Here is a 15,317-nt window from a genome sequence, read left to right as displayed (position 1 = left end):
TGGTATGTTATCTCTTTGTTCTCATTAGTTTCAAATAACTTTTTGATTTCTACCTTAATTTCATTTTTACCCAGAAGTCATTCAGGAGCAGGTTGTTCAATTTCTATGTAGTTGTATGGTTTTGAGTGAATTTCTCAATCTTAAGTTCTAATTTGATTGCACTGTGGCCTGAGAGACTGCTATAATTCATTTTTTTGCATTTGCTGAAGAGTACCTTACCTATGATTATGTGATCAGTTTTAGTGTACACTGTGTGGCAATGAGAAGAATGTATATTCTGTTAAATTTGGGTGGAGAGTTCTGTAGATATCACTCAGGTCCACATGATCCAGAGCTCAGTTAAGGTCTTGAATATCTTTGTTAATTTCCTGCCTCAATGATTTGTCTAATATTGTCAGTGGGGATTTAAAGTTTACCACTATTATTGTTTGAAAGTTTAAGTCTTTTTGTAGGTCTCTAAGAATGTGCTTTATGAATCTGTGTTTTCTTGTATTGGGTGCACATATATTTAGGATAGTTAGCCCTTCCTGTTGAATTGAACCCTTAACCATTATGTAATGTCCTTCTTCCTGCTTGTTGATGTTTGTTGGATTGAAGCCTGTTTTGTCAGAAACCAGCATGGCAACCCTGCTTTTTCTGTTTTCCATTTGCTTGGTAAATTTTCCTCAATTTTTTTTTTTTTTTTATGTTGAGCCTACGTGTGTCTTTGCACATGAGTTGGGTCTCTTGAAGACAGCATACTGATGGGTATTGGCTGTATATCCAGCTTGCCATTCTGTCTTTTAATTGGGACATTTAGCCCATTTACATCTGCAGTTAGTGTTGTTATGTGGAAATTTAATCCTGTCATCATGATGCTAGCTGGTTATTTTGAAGATTTGTTTATGTGGATATTTCATAGTGTCACTTGTTTGTGTCCTTCAGTTTGTTTTTGTAGTGGCTGGTAATGGATTTTCCTTTCCATATTTAGTCCTTCCTTCAGGAGCTTTTGCAAAGCAGGCCTGAGGGTGATGATTTCCCTAAGCATTTGAATATTTGAGAAATATATTATTTCTCCTTCACACATGAAGCTTAGTTTTGCTGGATATGAAATTCTGGGTAAAAAATTCATTTTTTAAGAATATCAAATATTGGCCTCCAATGTCTTCTGGCTTGCAGGGTTTCTGCTGAGAGTTCCACGGTTATACTGATGGGTTTCCCTTTGTAAATGACCTGTCCTTTCCCTCTGGCTGCCTTAATATTTTTTCTTTTATTTTGGCCTTAGAGAATCTGATGATTAGGTGTCTTGTGGCTTATCTTCTTGTGGGGTATCTTATTTACATTCTTTGGATTTCAAGAATTTGAATGTTGACCTGTCTTGCTATTACAGGTTGGGGAAGTTCTCCTGGATGATATCCTGAAGGATATTTTAAAACTTGATTCCATTCTTCTTATCTCTTTCAGTTACCCCAATCAGTCATAGATTTGGCCTCTTTACATAGTCACATATTTCTCAGAGGTTTTATTCTTCTTCTTATTTTTTCTCTATTCTTCTCTGCCTGTCTTATTTCACAAACATAGATTTCAAGCTCTGAGATTATTTTCTCTGCATTGTCTATTCTCTTATTGATACTTGTGAAGTTCTCATGTTGTGTTTTTCCACTCCATTAGGCCACTTAGGTTCCTTTCAAAACTGGCTATTCTGGCTATCAGATCCTGTATTGTTTTATCATGATTCTTGCTTCTTTGCACTGGGTAACAACATGCTCCTTTAGCTCAGCAAAGTTTGTTATCACCCACCTTCTGAAGCCTAGTTCTCTCAATTCAGCCATCTCAGCCTCAGCCTAGTTCTGTGCCCTTGCTGTGGAGGTGTTGAGGTCATTTAGAGAAGAGGCACTCTGGCTTTTTGAGTTTTCAGTCTTTTTGCATTGATCCTTTCTTATATTTGTAGGCTTATCTACCTTTGATCTTTGAGGCTGCCGACCTTTGAATAAGGTTTTTGCAAGGTCTTTTTTGTTTATGTTGCTGTTGTCATTGCTTTCTGTTTGCTTGTTTTTCTTTTAACCATCAGTCCTATCTACCATAGGGCTGCTGCAGGTTTCTGGAATTCAACTCCAGTTTCCAGTTGCCTCAGTTTTTTCCATATCTGTATCACCAGTAAATCCTGCAAAACAACAAAGATGGCGCAGCCAGCTTTTTCCTCTGAAATCTTTATTTAGGGGGGAATTGAGCTATAGTAGGTGGCAGGAGACCCACACTGGGAGGCCTTCCCAGTCAGAAGAAATGGGATCAGGGAGCTGCCCGAAGAATCAGTCTGGCTCTTTTTTGTTAAAGCAGATGTACTTCATTCTGGGGAACTTTTTTGTCTGGACTGCCTGAATTCTTCATAGCTAGCAGGCTGGAGCATCTGAGTTGACCAAACAACAAAGAAGGTAGCAGCTTCTCTCCCTGGTAGATCCATTGCAGGGAGAGATCAGAGTTCGGTCCATAGAAACCTTCTTGGAGTGGCTGTAACCCCTGTAAAGAGGTCCTGCCCAGTGAGGAGGAATGGATTGGGGTCCTGCTTAAAGAAGCAGTCTGGTCACAATCTGGCAAGGCAGCTGTGCTGAGACATTTTGTTATGGCTTCAATTTCATTACTTGCTATTGATCTATTCTGGTGTTGAATTACTTCATAGAGGTTGGTAGTTTATATGTGTCTAATAACTTACCCATTTTGTCTGAGATTTCCAATTTATTGGCATATAATTTCTAATTGCAGTTTTTAATGATCCTTTGAATTTCTGCAATATTAGTTGTAATATCTCCTTTTTTCATCACTGATTTTACTTGAGTTTGCTCTACACACCATTGCTCAAGGAAATAAGAGAGGACACAAACAAATGGAAAAACATTCCATTCTCATAGGAAGAATCAATATCGGGAAAATGATCATACTGCCCAAAGTAATTTATAGATTCAATGCTATGCCCATTAAGCTACCACTGACTTTCTTCACAGAATTAGAAAAAACTACTTTAAATTTCATATGGAACCAAAAATGTGCCCATATATCCAGCACAATCCTAAGCAAAAAGAACAAGGCTGGAGGCATCACGCTACCTGACTTCAAACTATACTACAAGTCTGCAGTAACCAAAACAGCATGGTACTGGTACCAAAACAAACATATAGACCAATGGAAAAAAAGCAGAGGCCTCAGAAATAACAACACATGTCTAAAACCATCTGATCTTTAGCAAAGCTGACAAAAACAAGCAATGGGGAAAGGATTCCCTATTTAATAAATGGTGTTGGCAAAACTGGATAGCCATATGCAGAAAAATAAAATTAGACCGCTTCCTTACACCTTATACAAAAATCAACTAAAGATGGATCAAAGACCTAAACATAAGACTTAAAATCATAAAAACCCAAGAAGAAAACCTAGGCAATACCATTCAGGACATAGGCATGGGCAAAGACTTAATGACAAAAACACCAAAAGCAATGGCAACAAAAGCCAAAATTGACAAATGGGATCCAATTAAACTAAAGAGTCTCCACACAGCAAAAGAAATTATTATCAGAGTGAACAGGCAACCTAGTGAATGGGAGAAAAATTTTGCAATCTATCCACCTCACAAAGGTGGATATTAGATCCAGAATCTACAAGGAACTTAAGCAAATTTGTGAGAAAAAAGCAAACAACTCGATCAAAATGTGGGCAAAGGATATAAACAGACACTCCTCAAAAGAAGAATTTTATGCAGCCAACAAACATATGAAAGAAACTCATCATCACTGGTTATTAATAAAATGCAAATCAAAACCACAACGAGATAATATTTCATGCCAGTTAGAATGGTGATCATTAAAATGTTGAGAAACAACAGATGCTGGAGAGGATGTGGAGAAATAGGAACGTTTTTCCACTGGTGGTGGGAGTGTAAATTAGTTCAACCATTTGGAAGATAGTGTGGCAATTCCTCAAGGATCTAGAACCAGAAATACCATTTGACCCAGCAATCCCATTACTGGGTATATACCCAAAGGATTATAAATCATTCTACTATGAAGACACATGCACACGCATGTTTATTGCAGCACTACTCACAATAGCAAAGACTCGGAGTCAATCCAAATGCCCATCAATTATAGACTGGATAAAGAAAATGTGGCACATATACACCATGAAATACTACACAGCCATAAAAAAGAATGAGATCATTTCCTTTGTGGGGACATGGATGAAGCTGGAAACCATCATTCTCATCAAATTAACACGGGAACCGAAAACCAAACACCGCATGTTCTCACTTATAAGTGGGAGTTGAACAGTGAGAACACATGAATACAGGGAAGGGAACATCACACACTGGGGCTTGTCAGGGGGAGGGATAGCATTAGGAGAAATACCTAATGTTGATGACTGGTTGATGGGTGCAGCAAACCATCATGGCGCATGTACACCTATGTAATAAACCTGCACGTTCTGCACACGTATCCCAGAGCTCACAGTATAATAATTAAAAAAAATAAATAAAAAGTAGCTATAATATGATAACCCTAAAAAATAGCCCAGATAATGATCAAAATATGAGTTAAGAGATGACAAGCCAAGGCTGGGCACAGTGGCTCACACCTGTAATCCCAGCACTTTGGGAGGCCTGGGTGGTTGGATCACGAGGTCAGGAGATCGAGACCATCCTGGCTAACATGGTGAAACCCCGTCTCTTCTAAAAATACAAAAAATTAGGTGGGCGTTGTGGCAGGCGCCTGTCGTCAGCTACTGGGGAGGCTGAGGCAAGAGAATGAAGTGAACCCAGGAGGCTGAGCTAGCAGTGAGCCGAGATCAGGCCACTGCAATTCAGCCTGGGTGACAGAGCGAGACTCTGCCTCAAAATAAATAAATAAATAAGTAAATAAATAAGAGATGGCAAGCCACTTTGGATTGGAGTGACCATGGAAAAGCTAAGTACTGGATGTCTTATATGAAAAAACAGCAATAGCAGATCAAAAGGAGAAGAGGTTAATGTTGGCTATACAATTTCTGTGCGAGGAACTGAATGGAGGAAAAAAGAAGTATGTTCCTGAGGACTAATAGCATTGTGCTATTTTACTAGGCCAGCCCCCTCAGGCTACTCACCACTATTGTGTGTGACAGGTGATGTTCTAATCATTTTATAGGTATTGTCTTATTTAGTCCTCACAAAGACCATACATGAAAGGTACAATTATCACATTCATTTTATGGATAAGCTAAATGACAAACAGAAAAGTAATTTGCCCAAGGTCACATAGCTATTGGCAAGATTTCAAAACCAGTACTTTGAATGCAGAGCTCACATTTATAGCCATATCATTCTATTTACATTTGACATTTTACAAAGAGACTATGAACTTTCTTGACTTAGAAACTTTGCAAAAAATGTTTTCTTTTATTTGAATGCCCATTTTCACAATCTCCTCCTGTAGAGAAGTTCAATTGTTTCTTCAAGGCTCTTTTCAAAACTGAAAAATAAACATTTTTCATACACTTGAATGATATCTAATTCTTCTCTTGCTTTTATGATCATAGTGCATAATTTAACTTGTATATCTGTTTTATGCCACAGTTTCTTCTTATGTAAAATAAGGATTAAAATTAGAACCTGACTCATAGGGTAGCTGTGAGGATAAAATAAAAAAAAAATGCATGTAAAAAGCTCAACAACTTACTTGATGTATCCTAAGCTATTAGCAATTAATAAAAAATCATCATGGGCATTTATTATTTTAAGATAGCCATGCATTAAAATTGTATATATACATATGTGCATACACATTTCCATCTCTCACTTGCTTGTAAGTTTTTGTTGGGGATAGTATTTTTCCCTTATCTTTTCTAATAAAATTATTTGTATATAACAGGTCCTCAATAAGTACGTGGAATTGAATTACATGTTGCAGCAAATTTGAATTATTATGGAAGACAGTAGTAATAAAATATTATAGTATTTTAGCCTGCTGAAAAATACAACTCAGTATCATTTCAACAGAAAAAACTATACCAAGATAAAATAATTTCTATTCAAATAAATAAAGAATATTTCTATTTATTGATAATCACATTACTTCTTGCAAAAAATCCATTCGTTCAAGAATAAAAATACATTCAAATAACTTTTTTTCATATTGCTGCTTTTGCATAATCAATAAACTTTCTTTTGCCTATTTCCTCATAAAGTAGTATTTTTCCTCATGAGTTGCACCTCTAGAGGCATTAAAAGTATTGTTAAACATATATTACACAGATGAGCTATGGTCACGTAAGGTATTTTGAAACCTAGGTCTTTGAAAAATTAATTTTCATGCTGTGTTAACATTATCATTTTGATAAATCATCTGTAGGTTAATCATTGAGCAGCCAGATGTAGTTAGGACTGATTGTTGAGAACAACCTTATAACTGAATAGAACTGAACCTTCAGTGGGCAAGTGACTGATGGGTAATTGTCCTTTGAATATTTAGAAAAAGTATATATACATGTAGCTTAACATTGGTCACTTTAGTCCACTATACAGAATTGGCATTTGTCCCAGCTTCAGACAAACCTTCGAAGTAAAGAATGGTTATAACCCACAGTCCTTTTCATTAGCTTACTGATTTTCCTCTTAAAACTAAATTTAATTCATTTAAAGTGCAGTAACCAGGAAGATTAAAAAAATCACAGTGAAGATCAAAGACTAAAATTTGAACCCCAAAGAAAACTTTTTTGAGGTAGTGGATAGGGATTTAATTAGTATCTGGAGAAGGCATTATGCTACTTACACCTTTTTTCTTGTTTGAACTTTAAATATATTTTGAGCATACAATCTGTAGAAATTATTGTCACCAAACTTGATAAAGACATGTTTGTTGCAATTATATGATTCACATTTAATAAAATGCTTTAGATAGTAGATCTTATGTATCAAATAATGTTAGCTTATGATATTTAATTGTCTATAGAATATAGCTAGCACCCAGGAGGCTAATTTGTTTGCATTAGTTGGTCAGGTCAACTGCTTCAAAAACACAGATTGTAGAACTACTGGTAGATTGCATTACACCATTTAAATAAATGGTGGCAATTTGTCAATGTCATCTTAGCTTTAACATTTTCTTTGAAACACTAGGAAACACTAATTTTGACTAAATTGACCTTTTCTTTTTTAGAATGTGATGATCTGAATCTTCTTGTTCTTAGTAGATAATGCTTATATGTTTTTATAAATCATTCTTATTAAGCATATTTTTAAATAGCAGAATAAGAAAACTGTGGAAACAGTAGAATTTATTGATGAAATACAAACTATATTAAATGCTCAAAATAATGGGTTACAGTGATATGGCTTAACAGTTAGAAAAAATATTTTTTACAGTAATTTCGATAACTTGATTTAGCATCACTCTGAAAAAAACTCTAAGACGACACATATCCCCCCATTCAACATTTATCTCATAGTCAAAGTGTTTTTTTTCAGTTGTTTTATTTCAGTTTTTGTTTTCATTATTATTTAAGAATTCTACTGTTAATACTATCTACTAGAATGTCAATGTTTAGTTCACTTATTAAGACCATCCAAAATAAGACAGTACTATAAAAGGCTCAAAAAAGCCAAGGAGTTGGAGTGACATTAAGCAGAGAGGACAAGGTAAAAAGATTGGGATTCATTAATCTGAAAAGATGAGTGCTGATAAGGGAAGTGATCAAAGTCCACAAACCAATAAAAGACACATTGAGAAAAAAAAAGAAAGAATATTTCCCCAACCAAATCCTGTTAAAGTAGAATGAAAAATCTTATTTTACTACTTGAAATGGGATATCTAGGAAAAAAAATAATTCTTACTTTACCTAATAGAAAAAAAGAAGTATGGGACTTCTTGTATTGAGATGTAATTATAGGCTGAGAAAATAATTTCTAAAGGTTCTCTGTTAAGTAGTAATTGGGAACGCATGCCCAGGAATTAAGAATCATGTTTAAGGCCTGGATTAGTTCCTTCTCACGCTGCTATAAAGAAATATGTGAGACTGGGCAATTTATAAAGACAAGAGGTTTAATTGGCTCACAGTTGCACAGGCTGTACAGAAAGCCTGATGCTGGCCTTCTGTTTGGCTTCTGGGCAAACCTCAGGAAAGGCACAATCATGGTAGAAGGCAAAGGAGGAGTGAGTCACTTCACAAGTCCAGAGCAAGAGAAAGTGAGAATGACAGGGGAGATGCTGCACACTTTTAAACAACAAGATCTAGTGAGAACTCACTCACTACACAGTACCAAGGGAGATGGTACTAAAATATTCATGAGAACTCTGAGAACCTAATTCAATCACTTCCCTTCAGGCCTCACCTCCAACATGGGATTGCAATTCAACCTGAGATTTGGCTGAGAACATAGATCCAAATCTTACATTTCTGCCCCTGGCCCCTTCCAAATCTCATGAACTTTTTACATTTGAAAATACAACTGTGGCTTCCCAACAGTCCTCCAAAGTCTTAACTCAAAAGTCTAAAGTCCAAAGTCTCATCTGAGATAAGGCTAGTCTCCTCTGCCTATGGGCCTGTAAAATCAAAAACATGTTAGTTACTTCCAAGATACAATGAGGGTATAGGAATTGGGTAAATAATTCCCTTCCAAAAGAGGTAAATTGTCCACAAGAAAGGGGCTACAGGCCCTGTGCAAGTCTGAAGCCCTGAAAGGCAGTCATTAAATCAAAAAGCTTCAAAATCATCTCCTTTGACTCCATGTGTCACACTCAAGACACACTGGTGCAAGGGGTAAGCTCCCATCATTGGGCAGCTGTGGATTTATAGAGGTAAGCCCTGGTGGCTGCTCTCATGGCCTGGCATTGTCTGCTTGTGGCTTTTCCAGGCACAGTGTGCAAGCTGCCAGTGGCTCTACCATTCTGGGGTCTAGAGGATGGTGGCCCTCTTCTCATAACTCCATTATGAAGTGCCCCGGTGGGAACTCTGTGGGTGCTCCAACCCCACATTTCCCCTCCGCAATGCCCTAGTAGATGTTCTTCATGAGGGATCCACCTCTATAGCAGGCTTCTGCCCGGGCATTCAGGCTTTTCCTTACATCTTCTGAAATCTAGGTAAAGGTGCCCAAGATCAACTCTTGCATTCTGTGCACCCACAGGCTCAACACCATGAGAGAGCTGCCAAGGCTTACAGTTTTCACCCTCTGAAGCAGGAGCCCTAGCTATACCTGGGCCCCTTTGAGCCACAACCAGAACAGTCGGGATGTGAGAAACAGTATCCTGAGGCGGCAAAGGGCAGAGGGGCCCTGGACCCAGCCCACAGAAGGATTCTTCTATCCTAAACCTCCAGGCCTGTGATGGGAGGGCTGCTGCAAAGGTCTCTGTACTGCCTTTGAAGCACTTGGCTTCTTTTTCTTTATGCAAATTTCTGTAGCCACCTTGAATTCCTCCCTAGAGAACTGTTTTTTCTTTTCTTCCACATGTGCAGGTTGCAAAGTTTTCAAACTTTTATGTTTTGTTTTCCTTTTAAATATAAGTTCCAGCTTCAGGTTATTTCTTTGCTCATGCATATGAAAATAGGCTGTTGGAAGCATCTAGGTCACTCTTGAACACTTTGCTGCTTAGAAATTTCTTCTATCAGGTACCCTAAATCTTCACTTGCCAGTTCAAAATTCCACAGGTCTCTTAGAATAGGCACACAAAGTCACCAGTCTCTTTGATAAAGCATAGCAAAAGTGACCTTTACTTTAGTTCCCAATAAGTTTCTCATTTCCATCTGAGACCACCTCAGCCTGGCTATCTCTGTCCATAACAGTAACAGCATTTTGGTAAAAACCATTCAAAAAGCCTCTAGGAAATTCTACACTTTCCCTCATCTTCCTGTCTTCTTCTGAGCCCTCCAATGTGTTCCAACCTCTGCCTGTTATGCAGTTCCAAAGCTGCTTCCACATTTCCAGGTGTCTTTATAGCAATGCCCCACTCCTAGTACCAATTTTCTGTATTAGTTCATTCTCTCACTTCTATAAAAAAATAGCCAAGACTAGGTAATTTCTAAATAAAAGAGGTTTAATTGGCTCATGGTTCTGCAGGCTGTATAGAAAGCATAATTCTGGCCATCTGCTCAGTTTCAGGGGAGGCCTCAGAAAATGTACAATCATGGTGGAACTCAAAGTGGGGTGAGTCACTTCACATGGCCAGAGCAGGAAGAACACAGTATGAGAGGGGAGGTACTACACACTTTTAAACAACCAGATCTCATGAGAACTCACTCACTATACACTACCAAGGAGTATGGTACTAAACCATTCATAAGACATTTGCCCCCGAATTCAATCAGCTCCCTCCAGGCCCCACCTCCAGCACTGGGGATTGCAATTCAACCTGAGATTTGGTTGGGACGCAGATCAATACATCAAGATTTGTCTTATTTGTTCTTTTAACATGTATTTTCTGCATGTTTTCTATATGCCAGGGACTAGATATAGAATAATAAGTAAAACATCTGAACAATAAGTAAACCTATCATAAAGCTGATAATCCAATAGAAGAGACAAACATTTAATAAATAATCACCCAATTAATGTAAATTAATAGTTTTGAAGTCATTTTAAATTTGGAGGAGAAAAATACAAGTTTCTGTTATTATGAGAGTAAAATAGTGGTGATGAGTTAGAACTGAGAGTTAGAGTTGAGTCAAGGAATATTTAAGCTGTGACTTGAAAAACGAGTAGAACTAAATCTAGGCAGAGAAGTCAGGGGAAGCATTCCAGGCATAGGAACATGTTTGTAAAGTCCTAATATGAATAAGAAGTGGTTGGTTGTGGTGGACCTGAGAGAAGGCCATTGTAACATGAAAAAGGAAGTGAGTGACATAACGGAAAGATGCAAGAATGGTCTGGGTGAATTTGTATAGGTTATTTAATCATTTTATAAGTAAGAATTATTTTTCATTAATAAAAACTGGAGATAATATTACTGAATTCTCACAGTTGTTTGTGTGAAGTAGATTAGATCAAGCACTTCTCCGAGTGCCTTGCAAATGATTGCTCAAGAAATGTTAAGTTTAGCGATCATTATAAATATTTGACAAGCAATGTAGCCTAATCATTCCATCTTGCAGTCATGTATAACTGGAAATTAATTTGACTCTACTCTCAGGTAAACTTGAGTAAATTATTTAGCCTCTTATAGACTCAGTTTCTTATCTGTAAAACAAGGATAATAATAATACCTACCTCATGAGCTAGTTTTGAGAATGAATTGAGATAAAAATAACATGGCACACAGTAAATGCCAAATAAATGTTAGCCATTATAGGAAACTAGCAACCAACTGAAGATGTCTGGGGAACACTTTAAAATTTGAAATTATTATCAAAGAGAACAACTCTGACCTTCAACACCTTATCTCTTGGAACTCAAAGCTTGAAATAAATCATGGGGCTTACACAAATGCCTTTTATCAAGGGAGAGGAGGGAAGTATGTTGGAAACCCCTACACTGATGCCACTGATAATTGTAGAATATGTCTCCTCATTCATTCATTGATTCATTCATTCATTTACCTTTACTGAACACCTACTATGTGGCAAGGACTGCACTAAATTCTGGGAATGCTGAAACAAACAACATGTCATCTCTACCTTCAAGGAGATAGTATTATAGAAGCATTTACACTGTATAGGGCAGTAAGGAAAGAAGCAAATAATTTTACCTGAGAACATGATCAGGAATGTTTTCATGGAAGAATTGAGCATTTCCATTCTAGCAAAAATGCATGAGGAAGCATTGGTGAGGCATTGATTAGGAGTATGGTATTGCTTGATTTGACTAAGTTTCTGGCCTTTGACCTGAACGCTAGAGAAATTTTAGAGTTACTCTGGGAACCGAAGTGTTACTAAACGGTAGGACAGCTCATAACGCTATTCAAATACTATGTGTCTATCAGAGTACAAAGATACTGCAGCATTGAAAATTAATTACCTTATCTAGCTGCTTGACCCAGAGTATGTTAATTATCCTCCTTTTATCTCAGTTTTTACTGTTGAAAAATAAAGATATTGATATGAATAATATCTTAGAGGGTGGGTGTAATTATTACATAATGTAATACAATACTTTTTCATCCACATTCCATAATCAGATCAATCACCTAGGTGGACTTTGAACATTTTATGAAAGTTCTTTATTTGATTATGATCAGCAACCAGTATCAAGAATCCTTGATACAATGCAAGTAAAATATTTAGTACAAAACCTCGGACATTTTAAATGCTTAATGTGTTAGGTGCCATTATTACTATTATTACTTTTGTTGTTATTCATTTTTTAAAATTTATATTTTACTTAATCAGTTTCACTAAGGGATTATTAATTCTATTACTTTTTCCAAAGCATGAACTTATTTAGCTATCTTGATTTTCTCTGATGTACATTTGTTTCTACTTAATTAACTTTTGCTCTTATCTTTATTATTTTCTTTCTTCTGTTTTGTTACATTTAATTTGTTCTGGTTATTGATTTTCAATCATTCTTTTTTTCTAATATATGCATTTAAGGGAAGAAATCTCCTTCAAAACAAGGCTTTAGATAAATTGCACACATTTTTATCATAATCATGCTGTCATTCACCTCAAAATATTTTCTAATTACCAATGTAATTTATTCTCGGACCTGTGGGTTATACAGAAGTCAGAAGTATGTTGTTTCATTTACAGTGATATGGAGGTTTCCTAATTTTCTTCTTCTTATCAATATCTAGCTTAATACTTCCATGTTTAAGTAACACATTTTGTATGTGTTATTTAAAGTGTGGATTTTATACTTTAAAATTGGCTAATACTTACTATAGCACCCAGAATATGGTTAATTTTTTGTGGTTGTTGAGTACAGAATTTCCTTATGTGCAATCCAATTTTTTTATCATGTAGTTCAAACCTTCTTTATCCTTATTAATTTTTGGTATTCTTTTTTATTAGCTACTGAAAAGATGTGTTAAAATCTATTTGTCTTTTACTTTTTAATTCACACAAAATTTATTGGAAAGATTTTGAAGCTATGCCGTTAGAGTTATTCAAATTTACATTACATTCCTGATGGATTGAACTTTTGACCTTTATAAGATGTTTCTCTTTGTCTTTAGTAATACTTCTTGAATTAAAGTCTATTTCTGTTTTCCTGTGAAGTGTAACTGGTCCAGCTTTCTTCTGGCTAATATTTGCATGGTATATATTTTCTCTTTTTTAAATTTTCAATCTTTGTGAACCACTTTTTAAGCTATGCTTCTGTAAGCAGCATATATTTTGAACTTTTGATTTTTATATAGTCTGATACCTCTGTTTTTAAATGGAGTAATCTATTGATATTTAGTATAGTTTGTGATATAATTTTGTTTATATTGGCCATTCACTATATGTTTTCTATTTATTCTTTGTTCCTACTGTCTTCTTTCTTGCCTTCATGTGAATTAAACAAGTTTACTCTTATTATTATTCCACATTTGTCCTCTATTTGATATTAGTTGTATATTCTTGGGTTTATTCTTCTAGCAGTCACTCTGGAGATTACAACATGTATCCTTGAATTAAAACTAAAAATTAGTACGTTTAGCATTTTGCAGTAAGGGAAGGAACTCAGAGAACTTTAACTTCATTTACCCATCCTATTTTTGTGCTATTGTCTTCCTGAATTTTAATCATGTATACACACATATATATTTGAACCCTGCAAGGCATCATTATTTTAATTTCTATAAAGTATTTATTTGTATGTAATCATTTATTTATCTCTTTCAGTATTCCTCATCATTCCTTCCTGTTTTTCCAAGATTAAAAATCAGGGATCATTATTTTAGAGTCTGTGGAACCTTTTTTAGTACTGTGTATGGTGAGTCTGTGGGCAATAGATTATTTCAGATTTTGTTTGTCTTAAAAGATCTTTGCTTCACTTCTATTTTTTAAAGACATTTTGTTGGATACAGAATTTTTGGGATGTTAATTTTTCTCTTTAACAATTATATTCCATTTCTGACTTCCACTGTTTTAGCAGGAGTTGGCCATAATTTTTATTGGTTTTTGCTCCTTTGAAAGTCATGTGTTTACTTTTTCTTGCTGTTCTAAACAATTTGTTTTTTGGGGTTTTCATCTTAGTTTCACTGAGATATGCCTAGGTGTGCTTAACTTTGTATTTTTCTTGAGTGGTGATCACAGCATTTCTTGACTTTGTGGCTTGACATATTTTCAGTTAAAAAAAATTCTCACCCACATATGTATCTAGAAGTGTACTTCAGGTATTATTTTAACCCCATTGTTGCTGTTGTCCTTCTTGCACTCTACCTGGTTATATGTTACTTTTTTGCTGCCATGTGCCATATGTTTCTAAACTTTTTCCATCATTTTTTTCTTGATATTTTAGTATAAATATTTTGTAGTAAGCTATCTTTTAGGCCACTGATCGTGTCTTATACTCTGTCTAATCTGCTGTTGAACTCATCTAATTAGGTCTTAATGTGTTTAATATCTTGCATTTCAAGTTCTGGAGGACTTAGTCATCCTAAACTGTATTTGTCTCCTAAATGCTGTTAAATTGTCAAAAGCTTTGGGCTGCCACTGTCTACTCAACATCTCGTCCATGCTTATCTAGAATTAGCAAATTCCTTAAAGATAGACTTGGCAAAGAACAGCAGGCTCACTTCAGTGCTTTTTCCTTGTTCCTGAAATCTTGGCCTTTCAAGGTCTGGCTACCTTATTTATTCTCTGATAATTTTAAACAATTGGTCTTATTTTAATTTTTTTTTCAAACTTCTGCACTTATTCCAGTTAGTAGGGTTATTCTAAAATAAGTTTTTCAGTCAGAATGAGAAATGAAAGTCACTGGTCCCTGTTCTTAAAAGTATTATATTAGTAAGTTTAAAGACAAGATTGAAAACAAGCCCCAAATTATTAAATTCTATTATAAAGCGTAGATATGGCAGTTAAAATCAGTTCCTAAGATATTCACAAGTGTTCTGCAGAAAAATTTATCCTCCATTTTCATACAAGTGCCTATTCTTTTAGGCCCAAACATATGGACAAAAATAATAACAATAACAAAATACTAAGGGTTAGTAGTGGGGGAAAAAGGATTTTGAATTTGCTCCCTTAGAATGTTGGAGTCCAGTAGGCTAGGGAACTTTTAATCACTATTACTAAATTTGGCTTGGTACCCATCTTTTAATAAAGTATAGGCACAGTGAGGTGAAGTGCTCCTAAGGGAGTCATGTTTTCTCAATGTGACAATTAAATGTCCCTGAACCACCCAGTTTTGAAGAAAGGAGGTTTGGAATGTTAAAAATTTGTTTAGTTAATTGGTAACAAAA

Source organism: Symphalangus syndactylus, chromosome X (genome assembly GCF_028878055.3).
Source record: "Symphalangus syndactylus isolate Jambi chromosome X, NHGRI_mSymSyn1-v2.1_pri, whole genome shotgun sequence".
NCBI lineage: Eukaryota > Metazoa > Chordata > Mammalia > Primates > Hylobatidae > Symphalangus > Symphalangus syndactylus.
Note: the sequence above shows the minus strand (reverse complement) of the source record.